Raw genomic sequence first — 24,076 nt, 5'->3', positions numbered from 1 at the left:
GTCAGGATATGGGCAATGCTTATTTCTGAAATAGGGCATCACTACCCTGTTACGGCCCAGTTGCATTTCTACTGTACTAACAACATGGCTGAGTAAGAGGCATGCATTCTGGGACTAAGGCTAGCTGTAGATATGGGAATCCAGGAAGTCTTGGTCTTGGGAGACTCAGACTTTCTGGTGCACCAGATTCAAGGAGAATGGGAGATGCGGGATTTAAAGCTTATACCGTATCGACAATGTCTGCATGATCTTTGTCAATGGTTTCGATCAATAGAATTCAGGCACATTCCAAGGATCCATACTGAGGTTGTCGATGCTTTGGCTACCTTGGCATCGATGTTACATCATCCAGATAAGGCTTATGTTGACCCTTTGCATATTCAGGTCCGCGATCAGCATACTTACTGTAACATGGTGGAAGAAGAACTTGACAGTGAACCTTGGTTCTACGATATCATAGAGTACATCAGAATGGGGGTATATCCGGCACAGGCCACAAGGGATTAAAAGAGAATAATTCGTTGATTGGCAAGTGGATTTTTCTTCAGTGGGGGAGTTTTGTACAAGAGAACTCCTGATCTTGGATTGTTAAGATGCATAGATGCTAGAAAAGCCACGGCCATCATGACTAAAGTACATTCCGGGGTTTGTGGGCCGCATATGAGTGGGTATGTTCCGGCAAAGAAGATTCTTCGAGCAGGTTATTATTGGCTCACCATGGAGCGAGATTGTATTAGTTTTGTGCGCAAATGTCATCAATGCCAAGTACATGGAGATTTGATTCACTCTCTGCCATCTGAATTGCACACAATATCCGTACCATGGCCCTTTGTTGCTTGGGGTATGGATATCATCGAACCGATTGAGCCAGAAACATCCAATGGGCACAGGTTCATTCTGGTGGCCATTAACTATTTCACTAAGTGGCTTGAAGCTAAAATGTTCAAGTCTGTAACCAAGAAAGCAGTGGTCAATTTTATTCATTCGAATATCATTTATCGGTTCGGGATCCCGAAGGTGATCATCACAGATAATGGTGCTAGTCTTAACAGTCATCTAATGAAAGAAGTATGTCAATAGTTTAATATTACGCATCGCAATTCCACCCCATACCACCCCAAGGCGAATGGAGTAGTCGAGGCAGCCAACAAGAACATAAAGAAGATACTGCGGAAAATGGTGTAAGGTTTCAGGCAATGGCATGAGAAGTTGCCTTTTGCGTTGTTGGGTTATCGCACTACTATTCACACTTCAGTAGGTACAACCCCTTACTTGTTGGTGTATGGCACAGAAGTAGTGATACTCGCGGAAGTTGAAATTTCATCCTTTTGAATTGTCACTGAAGCCGAAAATGATGATGATGAGTGGGTCAAAACCCGTCTGGAGCAATTGAGTTTGATTGATGAGAAAAGATTGGCAGCAGTATGTCATGGCCAATTGTATCAAAAAAGAATGGCAAGAGCATACAACAAGAAGGTGTGTCCCGGGAAATTTGAAGTGGGTCAGCAAGTATTGAAATACATCCTTCCATATCAGGTTGAAGCAAAAAGCAAGTTCGCCCCAAATTGGCAGGGGCCGTTCATCGTAATGAGAGTGTTGTCCAACGGTGCTTTGTATTTAACAGATATAGAAGGCAAATATGTAGATATGGCTATCAATTCTGATACAGTCAAAAGATATTATGTATGATTTCTTTGGTTTAAATTGTGTTTGTTTGTACTTGGCATGTTTTGAAGATTGGAATGACGAAGGCATTTTGTTCTGCTATCTAAACACTTTATCCTTTGTTACCCCTTTGACCCTTATTTATTTCCTTTCATACCCCTCTTTTGGAATCAATAGCAAAGTTCAAAAATACGAGCGCAAAAGGTGAGTAAAGAAGAAAAGAAAAATAAGAGAAAAGAGAAAGAAAAGAATGGAAAAGAGTGAAAAGAAAAAAGAAAATAAAACAAAAAAAAGCAAGGAAAAAGAAAAGAGAAAAATCACAACAACAAAGAAATACCTATATCATGAACTACATTCGACCTGATTCCTTTTAAGGATATGTAGGCAGCCTCACAGTTCAGTCCTATCAAAGTAAAAATCCAGAAGTCCGTAAGCAAAGAAACTGGGGCAGAAAATTGTGGTTGTTGTAAGAGATCTCATTCCAAAAGTTGTAATTTTGAACCCAATCAAGCTGTTTTGAGCCTTTGTGATATCCTTTCTTTCTAACCCTATCCAAAGCCCACATTACGATCTAAAGAAAGACCTTCCGATCAGTCTTCGAGAGATGACAAGTCGAGAAAGTATGGGTGTGATTCATATTAAGGGCAACACTCCAATCTAAGCAGGAAAAATAAAAAATGAGAGAGTCTTATTGGTGAAAACCCTCACAGGCACCGTAAGGCGATGGAAAGCTGAGAGAAATTAAAAATGAGAGAGTCTTATTGGTGAAAACCTTCGTAGGCACCATAAGGCGACAGTGAGTTGAGAGATGAACAAATGAGAGAGGTTTGTTGGTGAAAACCCTTCAGGGCACTGCAGGCCGAACCGGGTCAGTGATTGGGCAAAAAAATTGGGTTATGGAGATTCTGGGGCACAAAGTATGACAACTGAAAGGTGATTGGTTGAACGGTACGAGCTGATTAATCCAAAATGCATGTCATGATCATTGATGTCAGTTGCCTCACTCAGATAAGTTCCTTTTCACTTTCTTCCCTCAAATAGTCATCCTGTTTCAGTTTCTATTCTTTATTTCTTTACCCTCGAAGTCATTGCATTTCATTTCTTTTGGGTTTATTTCTCTAAGGTTTTTCCAATGTCAGCCTTGTTTAAGCAAGTAAGAAAGGATTTCAAAGCTTACTACCAACTTATAAATTGCACAAAGCAAAGTGCGGCCAAAGCATACCAGAGATAGCATGATGTAAAGTGGGAAATAAGGTGACAGTGAAAGTTGCATTGGTCGAATGGTCTAGTAATCTTGTGAGAAATACAGAGGTTCAGGTAGAAGGGTCAGATATTTAAAACAATGGTTTGGGTGTAGAGCACTCGGGTCATCCAAGGTCCTGCGGTTGAGAGCCAGTCAGAAAGTCAAACGGTTCTTGGCCAGTTCAAGGCAACCAGTCAAAGCAAAGCACGGCAGCGGAGAGGCCACCTTCAGCAGGAATGCCACAAACTAACCACCACATTTTAAACTAACAAGATTTTTCTTTGATCTAAAAGAGGGGCAGAAAATTTCATTTGTTTCGGAGAAACCCTCCATAAGGAAAGCAAGTACCGGACAGGTTCGACCATAAATTCTCAGGACCCTCATGGACAATGGGACTTAGTTAAAATTCAAACATTCATGAGTAACAAGATCTAGCATAAGCTCTACTTTGAAAAAATATAAATTGGTTTTGAAGTTTTCATTCTTAGGACGAGACTCAATTAGAAATTTTCAAGACCCTCCTGGATAATGGGATTTAGTTTTAAGACCTTCATAGATAACAAGATTTAGAAGTCATACCTTTAGAAAATATAATTTAGCTTTAAAACTATCATTTTACTAGGATTTTTCAGGACCCTCCTGGATAATGGGATCTAGCTTTGAAATTCTTAGGGATATTTGGTAACATGGTTCAATTAACACTCACCGACGTGCCCAGCTACCAAACTGGGGCAGGAAATTTTCTTTGTTTTGTCTGTTTTGTTGAATCAGGTGCCCACCTAGAAAGCAAGGGAGAACAACATGAGTTTCAAGAATAGAAAGCAGTCCAAGGTCAAGCAATCAGGCACCTACCTGGAGAAACAAGAGAGGACAGTTCAAAGGAGAAGCAGTTTCAAGAAAAGGACAATGCAAGACAGTAATCAGGAGCCCACCTGGAGAACAAAGGGAAACAGTTCGAATCTCAAGGAAAAATAGTGCAAGTGTTGGTAATCAGGAGTCCACCTGGAGAACAAAGGGAAAACAAGTCAAGTGTTGGTAATCAGGAGCCCACCTGGAGAACAAAGGGAAAAGCAATTCAAGTGTTGGTAATCAGGAACCCACCTGGAGAACAAAAAGAAAGCAATTCGAGTGTTGGTAATCGGGATCCCACCCAGAGAACAAAGGAAAGCAGTTCAAGTTTCGAGGAAAAACAATGCAAATATTGGTAATAAGGAGCCCACCTGGAGAACAAAGGAAAAGCAATTCAAGTGTTGGTAATCAGGAGCCCACCTGGAGAACAAAGGGAAACAGTTCAAGTTTCAAGGAAAAACAATGCAAATATTGGTAATAAGGAGCCCACTTGGAGAACAAAGGGAAGCAGTTTAAGTTTCGAGAAAAAAACCGTGTAAATGTTGGTAATCAGGAGCCCACCTGAAGAACAAAGGGAAAGCAGTAATGTTCAAAGGAAGACAGTTCAAGTGATGGAAATCAGGAGCCCACCTAGAGAATAAAGGGAAACAGTTCAAGTCTCAAGGAAAAGCAGTACAAGTGTTGGTAATCAGGCGCCCACCTAGAGAACAAAGGAAAAGCAACAATGTTCAAAGGAAAATAGTTCAAGATTCGAGGAAAAACAGTGCAAGTATTGGCAATCAGGCGCCCACCTGGAGAACAGGGAGAAGGTAGTCCAAGTTTCGAAGGAAGACAGTTTGAGTATTGGCAACCAAGCACCACTTGGAGAATAAGGGAATTCACTTAAGAATGCAATTCAAGTCAGCAACAAAAGAAGCTTGCGGCAAGAATGCGAGTCAATAGTCCGAGATGATCAACAGAAGTTAGTCATAATCCAAAATAATAATAAAAAGAAAGGCAAGAAGTGAATCCAGATGCAGAAGTTGATGACAAATGCGAGCTGCTCAAGACATGACTGATGTCACAAGCATGGTATGGTGTCCAGTTTTGATCCAAAAAGCTAAATAAGAATGAACTAGCACCTGCAACTAGCAAGCGTCAAGGTTCAAATCCAACGTCTGCATGAAGAACTATTCAAGACTCAAGATCAAGCTTCAGAAGACTTATAGATAGGAATCTCGTAACTCATAGTTGACAAGCTTAGTCAGTCTTTTTTATTTTTTTATTTTGATGTAATAACAGGACCGCCCGGAACCTCGACGGAATGACACCTCGATCGACTCTCCATCTCGGTATACTCCATCATCTCACTCACTTCTGAACTACACATGTCCTAATTCCTTTATAGCCAAGGATATGTAGGCAGCTCAGATACCAGGGCTCGGTCACATTCTCCCTTCTTCTAGCTTTTGGTCTCCTTAAATAAGGGTCGGGTCAAAAAAACCTGTCTAGTTGTTCTTTGTCTGAAAACTCTTCGCATTTCCAATCAAAGAGGGGCAGCTGTAGACATGTGATTTTTGACCCTTCCCGAGATTTCACCCATTTTTAGCATAAAATATTTAGTTTAGGCCTAATATTGCTATTTTAATTAGTTTCGATCCTTTTACTTTATTTTCTCACAAAAAAAAATAAAAATTACAAAAAAAATAAAAATAGTTTCATTAAGGTTTATAATCATTTTTAATCTTCAAAAATACCAAAAAATAGTTTTGTTTTAAACGGTTAGTGTTATTTTAATAGTTATCTTCTTAAGTAAGATTTAGTAATATTTTAATAGTTTATCTTGTTTGATATATTATTTTTACATACAAAAAGGAGGAAGGAATAGAATTAATTTTTTGGACTAATTTAGTCTTGCTTGTAGCCCAATTAAACCAATCTCTTAGCTCATTAACTCAAAAGCCCAAACCTAGACACCCCTTTAGCATAATATGCAAGAAAAATCAAAAAAACCTAGACCGAGAATAGAGGGTTCAGCCGTTTTGACACAAGGTAAGGGGGCCCTTCATCTGGACAAGATACAAAAAACCAAAGAACCCTAGAGGAGCTGAAAGAATTGGCACCAGTCGTTTTCACCATACTGGAAAGACCCCCCCCCCCCACGTAGCTTCTCCATCGTCTTCTTCATTGAGAGAGCAAGAAAAACTCCATTAAAGCTCCCAGCCGTCACTCTCATACCAAGTGGCCATCATTGCCGCCGCTGAGCTCCTCCATCCTTACACATTTTTACCCTAGATAACCCTAGGCTTCTTCTTCTTCTTCTTCTTCAGACCTAGGAACTTCATAAGATAAGGAAACCCGTCCCCTCTACTCACACCCTTCATCCAGACCTCCACGCCGTGTTCCCCACTAAGCAGTGGCAGACCTTAAGACCTCAGCCAAAAATGGAACAACAAACACGCCTAGACCCCTAGAGCTAAGAAGCAACGCCATTGAAGACCAGAGAACGTCCCCATCGTTCTGCTCTTCTTCTCCAATTGAAAAAACCAGCGAAAATACAAAAAAAAAAGACTGAACCCTAAGAACACTAAGAAGAGGCAGCCATGAGAGAACCTAGAACCTAGGATTCTAACAGTTGCACACCTTCAAGAGAAACAACCCAAAAACCTGGAAGCAAGCAAGGATTCAACGAAAATAGTAACAATAACGGCGACTGTTTGATTGAAGATGAAAAAGGAAAACATTTTTGTCTTGTTTTGGTTTTTTCGGATTCTGAACTTTCTTTTTCTTATTTAGTTCCTAGTTTAAATATAAAAATTAGTACTATGAGATTTTACAATCAAAAAATACAAAAAAAAAACACATTTGGTTCCTTCTGTTAAATTTGATTTCAACGGTGGAGGTGGTTTGAAATATTTGATTCGGAGTTCTGTTTGAAAGTTGAATCTGTCGACGAGGATGTTTCTGTTTCATCATTTGGTTCTGATTTTGGGTTACTCCAGTATAGCAACGGAATTTAGTCGAGGTTGATTCGCATTCGTTTCTGGTTTTAGATTTTTGGTGTCGATTTGGGTTCCCGTCACGGTTCGTCACATTTTTTGTTACACCTTGTGTATTCGGCGTTATCATGCTGTAAATGGGCTAATTCAATAGGAAGATAATTTCTATGAGATAATTAAATGATGCGATAGTTATACGTTAAGATTGGAAGTCATTTGAGTTGTGATTACAAATTCAACAAAGATCGCGCGCAAGTTACGGTTTTAAATTTCACTGAAATTTGGATAAAATGTTGATGCGCTTTTCTCTCAATATACTGGAAGTTATGGTGTGTTCTACCTACCGAATTGAAGGTCTATGAGTCTAATTTCCAACGCAATAAACCGTTCATTAATACGACTTTGGAGTAGAGAGATATTAATATTTTCGTACAGAGGTGCACACTGTTACGGGAACAGTGTGCCTAGTCGGGTTTAGTCAAAATTTCTTTATTTAAGTCAATTTTTAAAACAGAACCCCTGCGTTTTATCCTCTCCAAAACAGAACCAAAAACCTAGGGATTTCCTCTCAAACTTCTCCCATCCATCTAGCCAAGCATAACAACAATTTAGTCATCCTCAAGATGGAGAACACCATGGTAGCTTCGGAATCGTGAATTCTTCGGTGTTTCACTTTTCATAGCAAGACTCCGCCTTGAAGTAATTTCGAATTTTGAGTAATTCTGGTCACATAAGGTATGATTTAACTTCCTCTTTGATCTTTGTAAACTTCTACCATAAGAATTCTTAAGAAATAGTTGAAACCTCTATAGAAATGTTCTTGATTTTGTTAAGAAACCTCTCTTAATATGGCTTGATTGTTGGGGCTATTCTATATGGTTTTATTGTGTTGTTTGAATCTGTGAAGACATGGATGGAATTTTGTTGATGAGGAGATATAGTAAAGTAAAATTTGGTGGTGTGTTGGGGGGAAATTAATCTACAAAAAAGTCTACAAATTTATGGCCACAAGTTGTTCGTGTAAATGTCTAAATGAAGAATTATATAAGCTATGAGCTTGAATTTGATTTTGAATGGTTTGTATTATGTAGGAAATCATTCCTAAGGCTTTTGAGGTTTTGGAAATAGTATATAACTCCATCGACAAGGTATGTAGGGCTTTCGCTATACTTTTCGGCATGACTAGAATTCGAATAAACGTTTATCGAATTGTCTCGTCGGATTCGAGTTATTTCACCTTCAACTTATAAAGATGCTTATACCTGATCTTTTCTCATATATTGCTTACACTAGAGGATATTTATGAATTCTCGGATTTCCTTGTTCCTTGCTTAAAAAGAACTAGAGCCTTTTTACTCGTTCTCCTTTCGACGTTCACATAAATCATGAATAAGTAACATTTACTTCAAAGGTACTCATAATACATAACTCTCATGTTCTTAGTACTTGTTGGCTCGTAGTTGAAAATTAAATATTTTAGCAACAACCATGATAGCCGAGGAATAATGATGATAGGCCACTTCGACTCTTCTTAGAATACGTCTTTCAAGGTTGGTTTCGCATTGCACCTATATAATTCATGATTTAGTATATGTATGTATTTACTTTCATTACCGAGTCACACTATAGATGGCCGGGTATGACACATATTGTATAACCACTGATCAGTTGGGGTTACCGAGTTTCACGTGGCCGGGTATGATTCTACCGAGCCTTTATTATAGCCGGGTATGTTATGGATATTATAGCCCCACAGAGGAATTTATTATTATATAATGTGATATATTGTAAGTAGCAATAGTGAACAACGGTTTCACGAGCATACATTTATATCCATGTTGAATTTTAGTTTTTCTACCGAGGCTAGTTTCAGAATTCAAATTGTCTCTATGTCTCTTCTCTTGTTAATTACATTTTTCATGTTACACTTGTCGCCCTACATATTCAGTACATATTTCGTACTGACACATTTTTATGCGCTGTGTTCATGCCCACAGGTTCGGATAGACAGAACGGCGTGCCTCCTCAGTAGGACCCCCAGGGTCAGCGTTGGGTTTCACACTCCACTTCTTTGGAGTTGCTGACTTTGAGTCCATAGGTACTATTATAGATGTATATGTGTGGTTTTGGGCGTGTCGGGGGCTTTGTCCCGCCCTGTTGAGATTGTCTTACACTCTTAGAGGCTTGCAGACTAGCGGTCATTGTATATATATATTTTTCGTATCGACCTATCGGCCTTCTGGATAGTTGTTATACTGTTGTTGTAGCTTTGTTGGCCTAGTTTATATATATATATGTCGTGTTGGGCTCTTCTGCCTGCAGGTTATTATATTTCAGATCATATCTCATGATTGGTTCGCTCGGGCCTTCGGGCATCGGGTGCCAGCCACACCCCAAGGTTGGGATGTGACAAACTTGGTATCAGAGCAGGTCAGTCCTAGGGAATCTGCAAGCCGTGTCTAGTAGAGTCTTATTTATGGTGTGTTGTGCACCACACTTATAAACATGAGGCTATTAGGCATTTAGGATTATTACTTTCTTCTTGATCTAGATCGTGCAATAGAGCCTAATCATAAGTGTTCATTCCTAATTCTCTTTTTGTTTACTTTCTCAGTGATGCCTAACACTAGGAGACGACAAGTGGCTATGAAATTTATTCAGAGGTTGGATGAGGAGGTAGGAGAGGGCACAAGTCAGGTGCCACCTGCTAATGTAGATCAAAATGAGCCACGGAATGAGACGGATTCTCAGGCTTCCGGGGCAGTACCTCCACCACCCCCAGAAGGGCGTAGAGGAGCTAACATACCTCCAGTCCCTCTCCCAGTTGTTCCTGATCAGGACCTAGACATGCGGAGTGTTGTACAATTGTTGACTCGAATAGTGGCCTCCCAGGCCCAACACCAGACCCTCGGTATTGCTGATAGGTCCGTGAGTGCGAGAGTTCGAGACTTTATCAACTTGGACCCTCCAAGATTTATAGGGGTTGATCCTAATGCTGACCCACAGGATTTTCTGGATCTTATGCAACAGACCTTACAAATTATACATGCCACGGATATTGAGTCAGTGGAGTTTACTTCTTATAGACTACGTGATGTTGTTGTGACATGGTATGAGACTTGGAAGCAGACTCGGGGGCCTAATGTGCCACCAGTGACATGGAAGGAGTTCTCTGAGGCATTTTTACAGCAATATTTGCCAATCGAGCTTCGAAGAGCCCGACGAGATAGGTTCTTACACTTAGAACAGGGTAATATGAGCGTTCGGGAATATAGCATGCAGTTCAACTCTTTGGCTAGGTATGCTCCTACGATTGTTGCTGATATGAGTGATCGGGTACACCAGTTTGTTAGTGGTTTGGGGGCACACTTGATAAATGAGTGCACTACAGCTTCTCTAAACAAAGGAATGGATATTGCCCGTATTCAAGCATATGCACAGGGTCTAGAGGATCGCAAGAGTCAACAACGAGTCAATCGAGAGCATGATAGAGGGCAGCAGAAGAGGGCGCGGTTCGCAGGTAACACAAGAGAGTTTCGAGGTGGATTTTGGCCACAGTTTCCCCGGCGTCAGTCTTATCCGACAGCCAGTGCACCACCACAGTTTCAGGGATAGCGACAAGATCGGACCACTTATTCTGGTCCAGGTCAGAGTTCACGGACCCCAGGTCCACAGTTTAGAGGGGAGTTCAGTCAGATGAGGCCTCAGTTTCCTAGATGTGATCTATGTGGCTGAAATCATTTTGGACCATGTCGCCAGGGTTCTGATGTATGTTATACATGTGGACAGCCAGGTCATATTATGAGACATTGTCCGATGACAGGTGGAGGGGGTATGGCTCAGCCGACGGCATCTGCAGGGGCTTCTTCTTCTTCTTCGGTACGTCCTCCTAGGCAGAGTATGCAGACATCAGCTGGCAGGGGTAGGGGAAGATTTGGCGCTTCTGGTTCAGGAGGTCAGCAGAATCGCATATATGCTTTATCGAGTCGTCAGGATTTAGAGTCATCTCCGGACGTGGTTACAGGTATACTATCCTTTTTTTCTATCGATATGTATGCCTTGATAGATCCTGGTTCTACATTGTCATATATCTCCCCCTTCGTTGCTAGTAAATGGGATAGAGAGCCTGAATTGTTGCATAAGTCCTTTGAGGTATCTACACCAATGGGTGAGTCTGTTGTAGTTAGACGGGTATATCGAAGTTGTGACGTGAAGATTCATGACCGCCATACGTTAGCTGATTTGCATGAGCTAGAAATGGTTGATTTTGATATCATTATGGGTATGGATTGGTTGGCTTCTTGTTATGCCAATGTAGATTGCTGGACAAAGATTGTTCGTTTTAATTTTCCAAGTGAGCCTATTATTGAATGGAAAGGTGATGCTGCAGCGCCTAAGGAAAAGTTTATTTCTTACCTTAAAGCTCGAAGGATGATTTTGAAAGGGTACATCTATCATTTGGTACGAGTGCATGATATGGAGGTGAAATCTCCAACTCTTCAATCGATTCCCGCCCTGATGTATTTCCTGATGAACTTCCTGGTCTTCCTCCAGAAAGAGAAATCGACTTTGCTATTGATATGCTTCCAGATACTCAACCAATATCTATTCCTCCATACAGAATGGCTCCTGCTGAGTTAAAAGAATTGAAAGCCCAGTTGAAGGATCTTTTGAATAAGGGCTTTATCAGGCCCAGCACATCTCCCTGGGGTGCACCAGTGTTGTTTGTTCGTAAGAAGGATGGTTCGTTAAGAATGTGTATTGACTATCGCCAGCTCAACAAAGTGACTATCAAGAACAAGTACCCTTTACCCAGAATTGATGATTTGTTTGATCAGTTGCAAGGTGCCAAATATTTCTCAAAGATTGACCTTCGATCCGGCTATCACCAATTGCGAGTTAAGGAGAGAGATATTCCGAAAACGGCTTTCCGGACTAGATATGGCCATTATGAATTTCTTGTGATGTCTTTCGGTCTTACTAATGCGCCATCAGCTTTTATGGATTTAATGAATCAGGTTTTCAAGCCATTTCTAGATATATTTGTAATTGTTTTCATTGATGATATTCTGGTATATTCTCGATCAGAAGCAGAACATGAGGATCATTTGCGTGTGGTGTTGCAGACTTTGAAAAATCAGAAATTATATGCTAAATTCTCCAAATGTGAATTTTGGTTGAATTCAGTGGCTTTCCTTGGGCATATCGTTTCCGATGAAGGTATTAAGGTAGATGGTCAGAAAATTGAAGCAGTACAAAACTGGCCTAGACCCACAACTCCTACGGAAGTTCGTAGTTTCTTGGGCTTAGCTGGTTATTATCGGAGATTTGTTGAGAACGTCTCTTCTATTGCTGCTCCCATGACACAATTGACACACAAAGCTGTTAAGTTCCAATAGTCTGATGCATGTGAAAGGAGCTTTCATGAGTTGAAGAAACGCTTAACATCAGCACCTGTTCTAGCACTTCCTGAAGGATCTGAAGGTTATGTGGTATATTGTGATGCATCCAGGGTTGGATTGGGATGTGTTCTAATGCAGCATGGAAAAGTTATTACATATGCTTTGAGGCAGTTGCGGATGCACGAATACAATTATCCGACTCACGATATTGAGTTAGCAGTCGTTATATTTGCCTTGAAAATATGGCGTCATTATCTTTATGGAGTTCATGTGGATATCTATACAGATCACAAAAGTTTACAATATATATTTAAGCAGAAAGAGTTGAACTTGAGACAAAGGAGGTGACTTGAATTGCTGAAGGACTATGATGTGGATATTTTGTACCATTCGGGCAAAGCGAATGTGGTAGCTGATGCGTTGAGTCGCAAATCCATGGGCAGCTTGAAGCATGTAGAAGCTGGGAAATTAGAAATGACTAAGGAGATATATCGATTGGCTAACCTGAGTGTGCGGCTACATGATACAGGTGACCAGGGTGTAGTAGTCCAAACTATTGCGGGGTCATCACTGGTAGCTAAGGTAGAAATGCGTCAATTTGAGGATCCAGAGTTAGTCAAAATTAAAGAGAGCATCCCTTTTCAGAAGAAGTAGTTGTTCGATCAATCTAATGATGGAATTCTAAAATATAAAGGCCGATGGTGTGTACCTAATGTTGGGGAACTTCGTAAGCAAATTATGACAGAGATGCACCAGTCTCGATACTCAGTTCATCCTGGTTCAACCAAAATGTATCATGATCTTCGTCAGCTATACTGGTGGAACGGCATGAAGAAAGATATAGCCATATTTGTGGCTGAGTGTCCCAACTGCCAGCAGGTTAAAGCTGAACACCAGAAACCTGGAGGGCTACTTCAAAATATTGAGATTCCAGCTTGGAAATGGGAATCTATTAATATGGATTTCATTACAGGATTGCCCAATTCTCGTCGTAAGTTCAATTCTATTTGGGTCATTGTGGATAGGCTGACGAAATCAGCTCACTTTCTCCCAGTTAGGACCACCTATTCAGCTGAAGACTATGCGAGCTTGTATATCAAGGAAATAGTTCAGCTACATGGAGTTCTATTTTCTATTATATCTTATAGAGGTGCCCAATTTACAGCTAATTTCTGGAGGTCTTTTCAAGAAGGTTTGGGTACTCTTGTTAACCTTAGTACAATATTTCATCTGCAGACCGATGGACAAGCCGAACGCACTATTCAGACACTCGAAGATATGTTGCGAGCTTGTGTCTTAGACTTCAAGGGAAGTTTGGAAGATTATTTACCGCTTATTGAGTTTGCCTACAATAACAATTATCACGCCGGTATTCAGATGGCTCCCTATGAAGCACTATATGGGAGGAAATGTAGATCTCCTATTGGCTGGTTTGATGTTAGCGAGACAAAGTTGCTAAGACCTGAATTGGTACAACAAGCTATAGAAAAGGTAAAGTTGATCCAGGAAAGGTTGCGTATAGCTCAAAGTCGACAGAAATCATATTCAGATAACCGACGTCGAGACTTGGAATTTGTTATGGGAGACTGGGTATTCTTGAAAGTGTCTCCTATGAACGGTGTAATGAGATTTGGTAAGAAAGAAAAACTCGGCCCTAGATATGTTGGGCCATATCAGATTGTTCAGAAAATTGGACGAGTAGCCTACAAACTTGACCTGCCACCAGAATTAGAAGCAATCCATCCGGTATTTCACATTCCCATGCTTCGGAAATTCTTAGGTGATCCTTCTTGCATCAGCCCTATTGAGGATATTGAAGTTTCTGAGAACTTGTCATATGAAGAAATACCTGTTGCCATTCTTGACCGTCAAATCCGTAAGCTACGGACTAAAGAGGTAGCCTCAGTAAAAGTACTTTGGAGGAGCAATAATGTAGAGGAAATGACATGGGAGGCCGAGGAGGACATGAAGTCCAGATACCCCCATTTATTTGAGTCTTCAGGTGATATGCTTGAGACAAATATGGCAGGTGTTGCACATATATAAACCAGTGACAGTTGAGGTAATTAAGTTATGGCTAACCTTCTTATTATCATTATTGTATAAGTAAATGGTTGTGTGAGGCCAAGTTGATGTTATTATTAAGATGTGTAGCCCTGTGTGGCCTTAGATATGTATGTTTGGGTTGATGATAGGTTTTGTATATTCCTATTTATAGGGGAAACTCTGGCGAAATTTTTTTAAAAAAATAAAATTCAGAAGTTAGGTTAACCGTTAACATTCGAGGACGAATGTTCTTAAGGAGGGGAGAATGTTACACCTTGTGTATTCGGCGTTATCATGCTGTAAATGGGCTAATTCAATAGGAAGATAATTTCTATGAGATATTTAAATTATGCTATAGTTATACGTTAAGATTGGAAGTCATTTGAGTTGTGATTAAAAATTCGACAAAGATCGTGCGCAAGTTACGGGTTAAATTTCACTGGAATTAAAATGTTGATGAGCTTTTCTCTCAATATACTAGGAGTTATGGTGTGTTCTACCTACATAATCGAAGGTCTATGCGTCTAGTTTCCAACTCAACAAACCGTTCATTGATACAACTTCGGAGTATAGAGATATTAACATTTTCGTACAGGGGTGCACACTGTTACGGGAACAGTGTGCCTAGTCGGGTTTAGTCAAAATTTCTTTATTTAAGTCAATTTTTAAAACAGAACCCCTGCGTTTTATCCTCTCCAAAACAGAACCAAAAACCTAGGGATTTCCTCTCAAACTCCTCCCATCCATCTAGCCAAGCATAACAACAATTTAGTCATCCTCAAGATGGAGAACACCATGGTAGCTTCGGAATCGTGAATTCTTCGGTGTTTCACTTTTCATAGCAAGACTCCGCCTTGAAGTAATTTCGAATTTTGAGTAATTCTGGTCACATAAGGTATGATTTAACTTCCTCTTTGATCTTTGTAAACTTCTACCATAAGAATTCTTAAGAAATAGTTGAAACCTCTATAGAAATGTTCTTGATTTTGTTAAGAAACCTCTCTTAATATGGCTTGATTGTTGGGGCTATTCTATATGGTTTTATTGTGTTGTTTGGATCTGTGAAGACATGGATGGAATTTTGTTGATGATGATATGTAGTAAAGTAAAATTTGGTGGTGTGTTGTGGGGAAATTAATCTACAAAAGAGTCTACAAATTCATGGCCACAAGTTGTTCGCGTAAATGTCTAAATGAAGAATTATTTAAGCTATGAGCTTGAATTTGATTTTGAATGGTTTGTATTATGTAGGAAATCATTCCTAAGGCTTTTGAGGTCTTGGAAACAGTATATAACTCCATCGACAAGGTATGTAGGGCTTTCGCTATACTTTTCGGCATGACTAGAATTCGAATAAACGTTTATCGAATTGTCTCGTCGGATTCGAGTTATTTCACCTTCAACTTATAAAGATGCTTAGACCTGATCTTTTCTCATAGATTGCTTACTCTAGAGGATATCTATGAATTCTCGGATTTCCTTGTTCCTTGCTTAAAAAGAACTAGAGCCTTTTTACTCGTTCTCCTTTCGACGTTCACATAAATCATGAATAAGTAACATTTACTTCAATGGTACTCATAATACATAACTCTCATGTTCTTAGTACTTGTTGGCTCGTAGTTGAAAATTAAATATTTTAGCAACAACCGTGATAGCCGAGGAATAATGATGATAGGCCACTCCGACTCTTCTTAGAATACGTCTTTCAAGGTTGGTTTCGCATTGCACCTATATAATTCATGATTTAGTATATGTATGTATTTAATTTCATTACCGAGCCGCACTATAGACGGCCGGGTATGACACATATTGTGTAACCACTGATCAGTTGGGATTACCGAGCTTCACGTGGCCGGGTACGATTCTACCGAGCCTTTATTATGGCCGGGTATGTTATGGATATTATAGCCCCACAGAGGAATTTATTATTATATAATGTGATATATTATAAGTAGCAATAATGAACGACGGTTTCACGAGCATACATTTATATCCATGTTGAATTTTAGTTTTCCTACCGAGGCTAGTTTCAGAATTCAAATTGTCTCTATGTCTCTTCTCTTGTTAATTACATTTTTCATGTTACACTTGTCGCCCTACATATTCAGTACATATTTCGTACTGACACATTTTTATGCGCTGTGTTCATGCCCACAGGTTCGGATAGACAGAGCGGCGTGCCTCCTCGGTAGGACCCCCAGGGTCAGCGTTGGGTTTCGTACTCCACTTATTCGGAGTTGCTGACTTTGAGTCCATATGTACTATTACAGATGTATATGTGTGTTTTTAGGCGTGTCGGGGGCTTTGTCCCGCCCTGTTGAGATTGTCTTACACTCTTACAGGCTTGCAGACTAGCGGTCATTGTATATATATATTTTTCGTATCGCCCTATCGGCCTTCTGGATAGCTGTTATACTGTTGTTGCAGTCTTGTTGGCCTAGTTTATATATATATATATATATATATATATATATATATATATATGTCGTGTTGGGCTCTTCTGCCTGCAGGTTATTATATTTCAGATCATATCTCATGATTGGTTCGCTCGGGCCTTCGGGCATCGGGTGCCAGCCACACCTCCCAAGGTTGGGATGTGACATTTTTTAGTTCAAAACAGTGAAACAATCAATTTTCCGGCTATATTGAGATTCAACTCTTTCATTCTCTATTTGTTTTATTCAACCTTAATGTTAATTATTCGTCTGGTGATATGATCCCGTTGTTTCTGTAATTGTTCTTCGTGGTTTTGGATTTGCTCGCTCCGTTATCTGCTCGTGTTTACTCGAATTGGTTATAGCTGGACATGATTTTGTCACAGTATAGAAATTGGGTTACTATTCATCAACTGAACTATGTCAAAGTAGATTTAAGGGGCTCGGGTGTGCATTTCATGTGATCCTACCATAATTTTGAATAATGATAGTAGAAATAAACATGTTATAAATTCGGGTGTACATTTCATGTGACCCGATTCTCATTTTCAACAAGGTTAATAGAATGTGTCGTGAACCACGAGTGCATTCCATGTAGCAGGGCTTACGATGTGTTTTAAATAACCTTGAAATAATTTCTCAATTAATTAAAAGCGATTGTAAAGTTAAAAATGCACATAGGTTTGAAAATGTTTTAAAATCAGATAATTAGGCCAATAATAATAGTTGGGAGACCGTGCTAAAACCACGGAACCAGGGAATGCCTAACAACTTCTCCCGGGTTAACAAAACTCCTTACCCGATTTTCTGTGTTTGCGGACTATAGAACAGAGTCAATCTTTCCTCGATTCGGGATTTAAAACCAGTGACTTGGGACACCATAAACTATTCCAAGTAGCGACTCTGAATTTTAAATAAAATAATTTCGTTTCGATTGTCACTTAAATTGAAAAAAACTCCCTTATACCCTTCCGGGGGTAGGAAAAAGGAGGTGTGACAAGATCATCTTGACGTTAACGTATTTACGCTATTTATAACAAGTGATAGATAAGTGTTATGAAGGATAAAGGGGTACACGGATTAAAGAAAACCCTTCGTGTCTTCGGGCAAAGAGGGGCAGCTGTAAGCACGTGATTTTTGCCCAATATGAGAATTACTCCCAAAAAATCCAAAAATAAAATGATTTTTCTTTGGTGTGCAATTTTGTGATATTTTGTGATATTTTGAATAATTATTTGTATTTGTCTGTGCATGTTTATTTGCTAAATTAATAAAAATACAAAAATATGTCGCATTTTGCATGTAGGATTTAATTCTACAATTGTTAGTAATTAAATTTGTTTTACAAAAATTAAAAAATTACAAAAATAGGCATCGTTTGCATTTTTAGCATTTAATGTCCAAATATACAATTTTATGCTTAATTATTACTTAATTGTGCGTTAATTGTTATTGGGAGTTAATTTGCGCTTTTATAACTTAATTTAGTTCTTAATAATAAGTTAAGTATTTTTATAATTTAGTTTTAGAGAAATAAAAGAAGAAAAGAGAGCGAAAATATAAAGAAAGTCGGAATTGGGCCTCTTCTTCAAATTCAAGCCACAAGCCCAAAAAATGGCCCAACTTTCCCTATGACCCAGTCCATTTCGAACTGGGTCGACCCAGTCCATAACCCAAAATACCCAAACCCCTTTTGTCTTACATTTTACAAAACAAAAAAAAAAAGGGAAAACCCTAAAGAGCTAACCAACCCGCCCCCCTTTCTATCTTTCTTCTTCTTCTTCCTCAAGAAAGACCCCTCCCATGGCTGCCCTTTACCCTCCATTAGCACGTCCAAATAGACCAGTTGTTCAAGCTTTACCTGCTCCGACCATGGATGACCCAGCTGCGTCTTCATCTCCTTCGTCAAGCTCAAAACTTACTTGACATCCATGGTTGCCAACGCTACGTCGACTGCTTCTGTCTCCGAGCTGCTGCCTCACGCTCATCATCTTCAACACCAAGCTCCCCGCGACTGCCCATCACAGCTTCTGCCTCGTCGACTCAGGCAGCCATGGCTGCCATTGCATTCCATCAACGTCGAACAGCTAATTTGGTTTGCCATTGTTCGACGACCAGCTGTTGTTGCTCCCCTACTTCTTTACGTTGTTTCTTATCCCTCCCTCGACAAACTATTGCTACTTCTCGTCGCAGCAGTTCCCTATTGCCTGCTTCTCCATCGTCACTGTAGCAGCAGCTGCGTCCAGCCATAGGATCTCCGTTGCGATGCAGCTTCCTCCGAGCTGCTGCTGCCGGCATCTGCTGCTTCACTTCATCGTTCTTCTTTGCTTCTAGTGTTTTGTTGTTGCTTCATCTTCTTTGTTTGTCAAAGGTCGAGGGTTTTTCATTGAGTCGAGGCTCGGACAGATTTGTTTACAATCAAAGTTCGTCGTTGATTCATCTCCGGTTAGTTGTTTTTGAGTTTTATTTTTGTCCATATTTTTGTTTGATATTTTCCGGATCCAAAATCGTTAAAGAATTCAATTCTTGTTTTGTTCGTTGTTCATCGTTGAAATCATTTTTCTAGTTTGTTCATGTTCATGTGCTTTGTTAAATTAATTTTCAGATTTCAAAATAGAAGTTTAATTAGTTGTTTTCATATTCATTTCATGTTTGTATTATTGTTTAAGTGAATATTTGTTAGTTTGATGTTTGTTAGATTCAAATTGAAATTTAATTAACTATTTCTTCAATTTGTTTCATGTGTTTATGTATTGTTAGAAATTGTTAATATTGTTAAGTTCAAACTTAAGTTCATAATTGTTTATTCGTCGATCTTGTTATTTGTCTAAAAAAAATTTAGTTGTGTTAAAGGAAATATATTGATTTAACCGTTTTAATCCGTCATGTTTGTTGTGTTAAAATAGATTCATTCATGTTCATACTTTGTTTGGATGATCTTGAATCCGAATTTTGTATAGTTTGATTTCTTGTTTATCATTTATGATTATTTCTTGAATTTGTCTCATAATCTTGTTTAAGTTTAATATAGGAATTGTTTGTTGTAATGTTGTTAGAGTAGTTGATTTTAAGTTCAATATTATTGAATTTAGAAATCTAAATATACTTGTTTGTTGTTGTTGTTGAATCCGAAAATAGGATTGTTTGTTGCTAAAATATTGTTCAATCAAATTTTAGTTGTTCTTTGTTGTTCAATTTGTGTTCATGTGATTTGTTGTTGAAATGTTGTTGAAATCATGTTCATGTGCTTTGTTGTTGAAATGTTGAAGAAATCATGTTCATGAAATTTGTTGTTTGAACATTGTTAGAAATTAATCATATTGTCTATATTTTGGTTATGTTTGATTAAATGATGTGTTATAGCTGATGGGTAGTTTGGTAATTTGTAGTACGTTCAGGGGTAGTTTGGTAATTTCAGTAAGGTCGTGAGGGGTAGTTTAGGAATTGTACATTTTGAAATTGTTTATTTGAAGCATGGGGGACAAAATGAAATGGGGTGGGTTGTGATATAGTTGTTTAATATAAAGGGGGGACAAGATTTAATTTAAAGGGGGAATCTTGCATTATTTTAAATGAAGCATGGGGGACAAAATATAATGGGGTGGTGTGATATGTTTATTTAATGTAATGGGGATGAGTGGAAAGATAATGGGTTGGGTAGAGAAAAAGTATGGATTTTAATTAATTGAAAGGTTTATGGGATGGGTTATAAGAAGAAGTCTTGAACACAAGACATAGAAATAGGGAGAGAGATACGAAAAAAAATACACACACAGATAGAGAAAAAAAAACAGACAGAGAACAGAAGAGAGAAAAATTCCGAAAAATATTTAAGCTTTCAAAATAAAATAAAACTAAAAAAAAAATCTACTGCTTTCTTTCTTTGTTTGAAATTAGTATTAATGGTTGTTGTTTCATTTAAAGCTTAAAGCTTTTGTTTTTTTGGGATTACTACTCCACCGGTCTGTTACTGGGTTGTTACTGCTGCTGGACTGTTGTTGCTGTATTGTTATTACTGTCGCTGATTCTCATCATCATTTTCTTTTGCTTCTGATATCAGGTACACAACTGAAAGCTGGTTATTGTAAATGTAGGCATTTTAGGACTATTTTTTTTAATAAAATGAGATGAGCCTCGCCCAATAAAACACACTAATTGCGGGGCCCTCAATAACTGTTTAATTGATTACTTAGACTTCGGATGGGCCGTTTAACAAATTTCACGGCCTTCCCCAAAGTAAATAAAACGCTAATTGCTTTAGGCGCGGTATAATAATAATTCCATTCTTAAACATGGGTACGCATTTATGCGACCCAAACTAATTTGCATAATTAGGGATGCGTTCGCGTGACTTGATTATACTTCTAAAGGCATTTCGGATTATGCGTTCGCGCAACTTCGAGCAAATTTTTATTAAAAAGGGGTTCTTCGGAGAATATCAAATTAATTTCATATAACCTGAGATGTGCAGTTCACTATTTAATCATACAAGAGCGACAGACGTTCTTAATTTTATTTTAAGCACAATTTCGAACTTAAGTCTATTTTTATAAATAAATAAAAATTTCGAAAATAAATAAATAAATTATATTATCAATATCATTGTGTATACGTACGCGTAACACGATTTTTCACGTTAAAAAAATATATAAAACGGATACACGTATGCGTGATTCGATTCGAAGAAGGGTCCTTAATTACAAGCAGTCTAAATAGAAGCGGTAATAATAAAATTGGGCAATAAATATGCATTTAATAAATCAAAGTCAAATATAATAACAGTTAAGCGACCGTGCTAGAACCACGGAATTCGGAAATGCCTAACACCTTCTTCCGGATTAACAGAATTCCTTATTCAGGATTTCTGGTTCGCAGAATAACAAACAGAGTCATATTCTCCTCGATTCAGGGATTAAAAATTGGTGACTTGGGACGCCTTAAAATTCCCAGGTGGCGACTCTGAAACAAAACAAATAAATCCCGTTTCGACTGTCCTTTAATTGGAAAAACTCCCACGCACCCTCGCGGGGCGGAAAAAGGAGGTGTGACAGCTCTGGCGACTCTGCTGGGGATCGAACCCAGAACCACTGGTTCAGGGTTCAAGAATTCGAGCTTAAAATAATTGTTATAGTTGGCTTTATTTATTATCTGATTTTTTTTACATGATATATGCCCAATGTGCTAAATGACACTTTTACCGCTTTAATATTATTTGAATTATGAATATATACAACTGCTACGAAACCCCCTTCTTTCTGAGTCTTCTAAATTTATGGTGCACACGTGCGCGTGACCCACCTTTCTGTTAAAGTCATACCAAATAAGACGAAGTTGGGACAAGTAACTAGGCCGGGTAGACTTTCGTGCTCCCGGTACGTTGCCCCCGCTTCGGCTCAAACTGTCCGTTTGGGTAAGCCAGGGCTAGATCAATATGCCTCAGGTTTTTTCACTTAGAATAACTCAGCTTCATGCCGGATCCCTAGTAGGAGCGATTGTTTGCATCACGTGCATTTGACTTTGGAGACTCAACACAGGGGTTGGGTCTGTCTAGGATAGGTGTACCCAAAAAAATGACCATCCTGATGCATCTTACTTGCTGCTACTTGCGCATTTATTTGATCCGGATTTGTGTGTTGACTGACTTTTGAATATCATGAATAATATTTTAAAATTGAAAAAAAGAAATAGCGGTTAGGGAATTGACTATTTATTTTTGAAAAAAAAACCAATGCCCAAATACTGTCCAAGTATAATAGCATAGGGGGTGCAAGGGTGAAGATACTAGAGTGGTTTGGCACTCCTGGTCAGCTTTCTTTCGTTCGGGCTTTCTTTCTTCTGCCTTTACGCGAGCCAATTATGCGTGGCGCTGAAGAGGAAGGCGTCATTTACTGTACTACTATCGGCCATACAATGATGGCATTGTGGATCTCATTCGTATTCCAGTTTTTTTGGACAAAGTTAGAGTAGTCATTTAGGGAATAAGTCTTTTTTAATTATTCTATTAGCATAGCATTAAGTGGTAAACATTTTACACTTTTGGTTTTACCATACTATACATGCAAACATAATATATATATATATATATATATATATATATATATAAAGGAAAATAGTTTGTCTTCCCCTAAAAATGACAATGAAAAAGAGTCTTACTTTTAAAATAGTTTTTTTATTCGTTTCTGAAAAATTCAAAATAATAAAATAAAAAGAGTCGCGTTGAAAGTGGTTTTATTATTTGTTGCAAATATATATATATATATATATATATATAAATCCAAAAAGTTTTTCTTTATTTCCAAAAATGTATATATATCTTTATTTGTTGCAAAAATATTTGTCCTGCCAAAAAGTCTAGAAAAGTTTTTTTTAGACTCCCAATTTTCAAAACAAAAAATCCAAAAATATTTTCCATTATTGACTTCTTTAAGAAAATCTTTTTAATTATTAAAAAAATATATATATATATATATATATATATATATATATAATAAAATAAAACAAATTCGAAAATATTTTCCTTCTTCTTTAAAAATTGAAAAGAAAATTCAAAATAAAAAATATTTTTTTTAGAAAGCATTTCATTTATTAAAGTTAAAATTCCAAAAAAATATTTTCTTTCTTATTGGAATAAGAAAAAACAAAAACAAAAAAAAAATCTTCCTTTTACTTTTGAAATTCTCAAAGTTCAAATCAAAAGAAAAGGAATTCTTAGAAGTCTTTCTTTCAAAAAGAAAATCAATCAAAAATTCAAAAAAAATATATATACTTCATTTCTTCTTTTAAAGCAGTTCTTTTACAAATTCAAAAAAATAATAATTTAAAATTACTTTATTTACTTTATTCCTGACCTGCCCGAACTACGCGGGTTTGATTCTCACCGGATGTGAGATACGTAGGCAACCCTCATCGGGTCCAACCCCCTTTATTGCAAAAATAGCCAAAAACCAATAAATAAATAAAAACGTGTCAAAATTTTAATTTTTGTCATAAATACGCCGGGCGGTGTCCAACCTCCCCATTTGCTAAAAAATAGCCAAAACAAAATATATGTCAAATTTTAATTTCGTCATAAAGAAGTCGGGTGACGCTCTTTTATCAAGACATAGCCGAATGTTCCCGAAAAGGACGCCGGAAGGCTGACTTTGTATAAACAGCCACCTTTTGGGTCATGTTTAGGATTTTTGATCCAGTTGACCCACACAGCCTTAAAAATCTTCTTCCCCGAGGCGCTGAAGGGCCGTGTTCGCAACACCTGGTTTTTATTGCAATTTGAAAAAAAAGAGTCAACGGTCAGGTGAATACCGTTTGTTTTTTTTTTAGTCAAAATAAGTCGAGCCAGCTTCGGTCGCGTCTTAAACCGTTCTTGCCAAAATAGCCTTAGAGTATCTTTCAGTTGTCGAAAGGCTATTTTCGTAAAAGAACAGACAAGTGTGTAAAGTGTCATAAAATAATCCTCTC

The sequence above is a fragment of the Nicotiana sylvestris genome, chromosome 9 (genome assembly GCF_000393655.2).
Source record: "Nicotiana sylvestris chromosome 9, ASM39365v2, whole genome shotgun sequence".
NCBI classification, from domain to species: domain Eukaryota; kingdom Viridiplantae; phylum Streptophyta; class Magnoliopsida; order Solanales; family Solanaceae; genus Nicotiana; species Nicotiana sylvestris.
The sequence above is the reverse complement of the archived record's forward strand: the minus strand, read 5'-3'. Positions refer to the sequence as shown.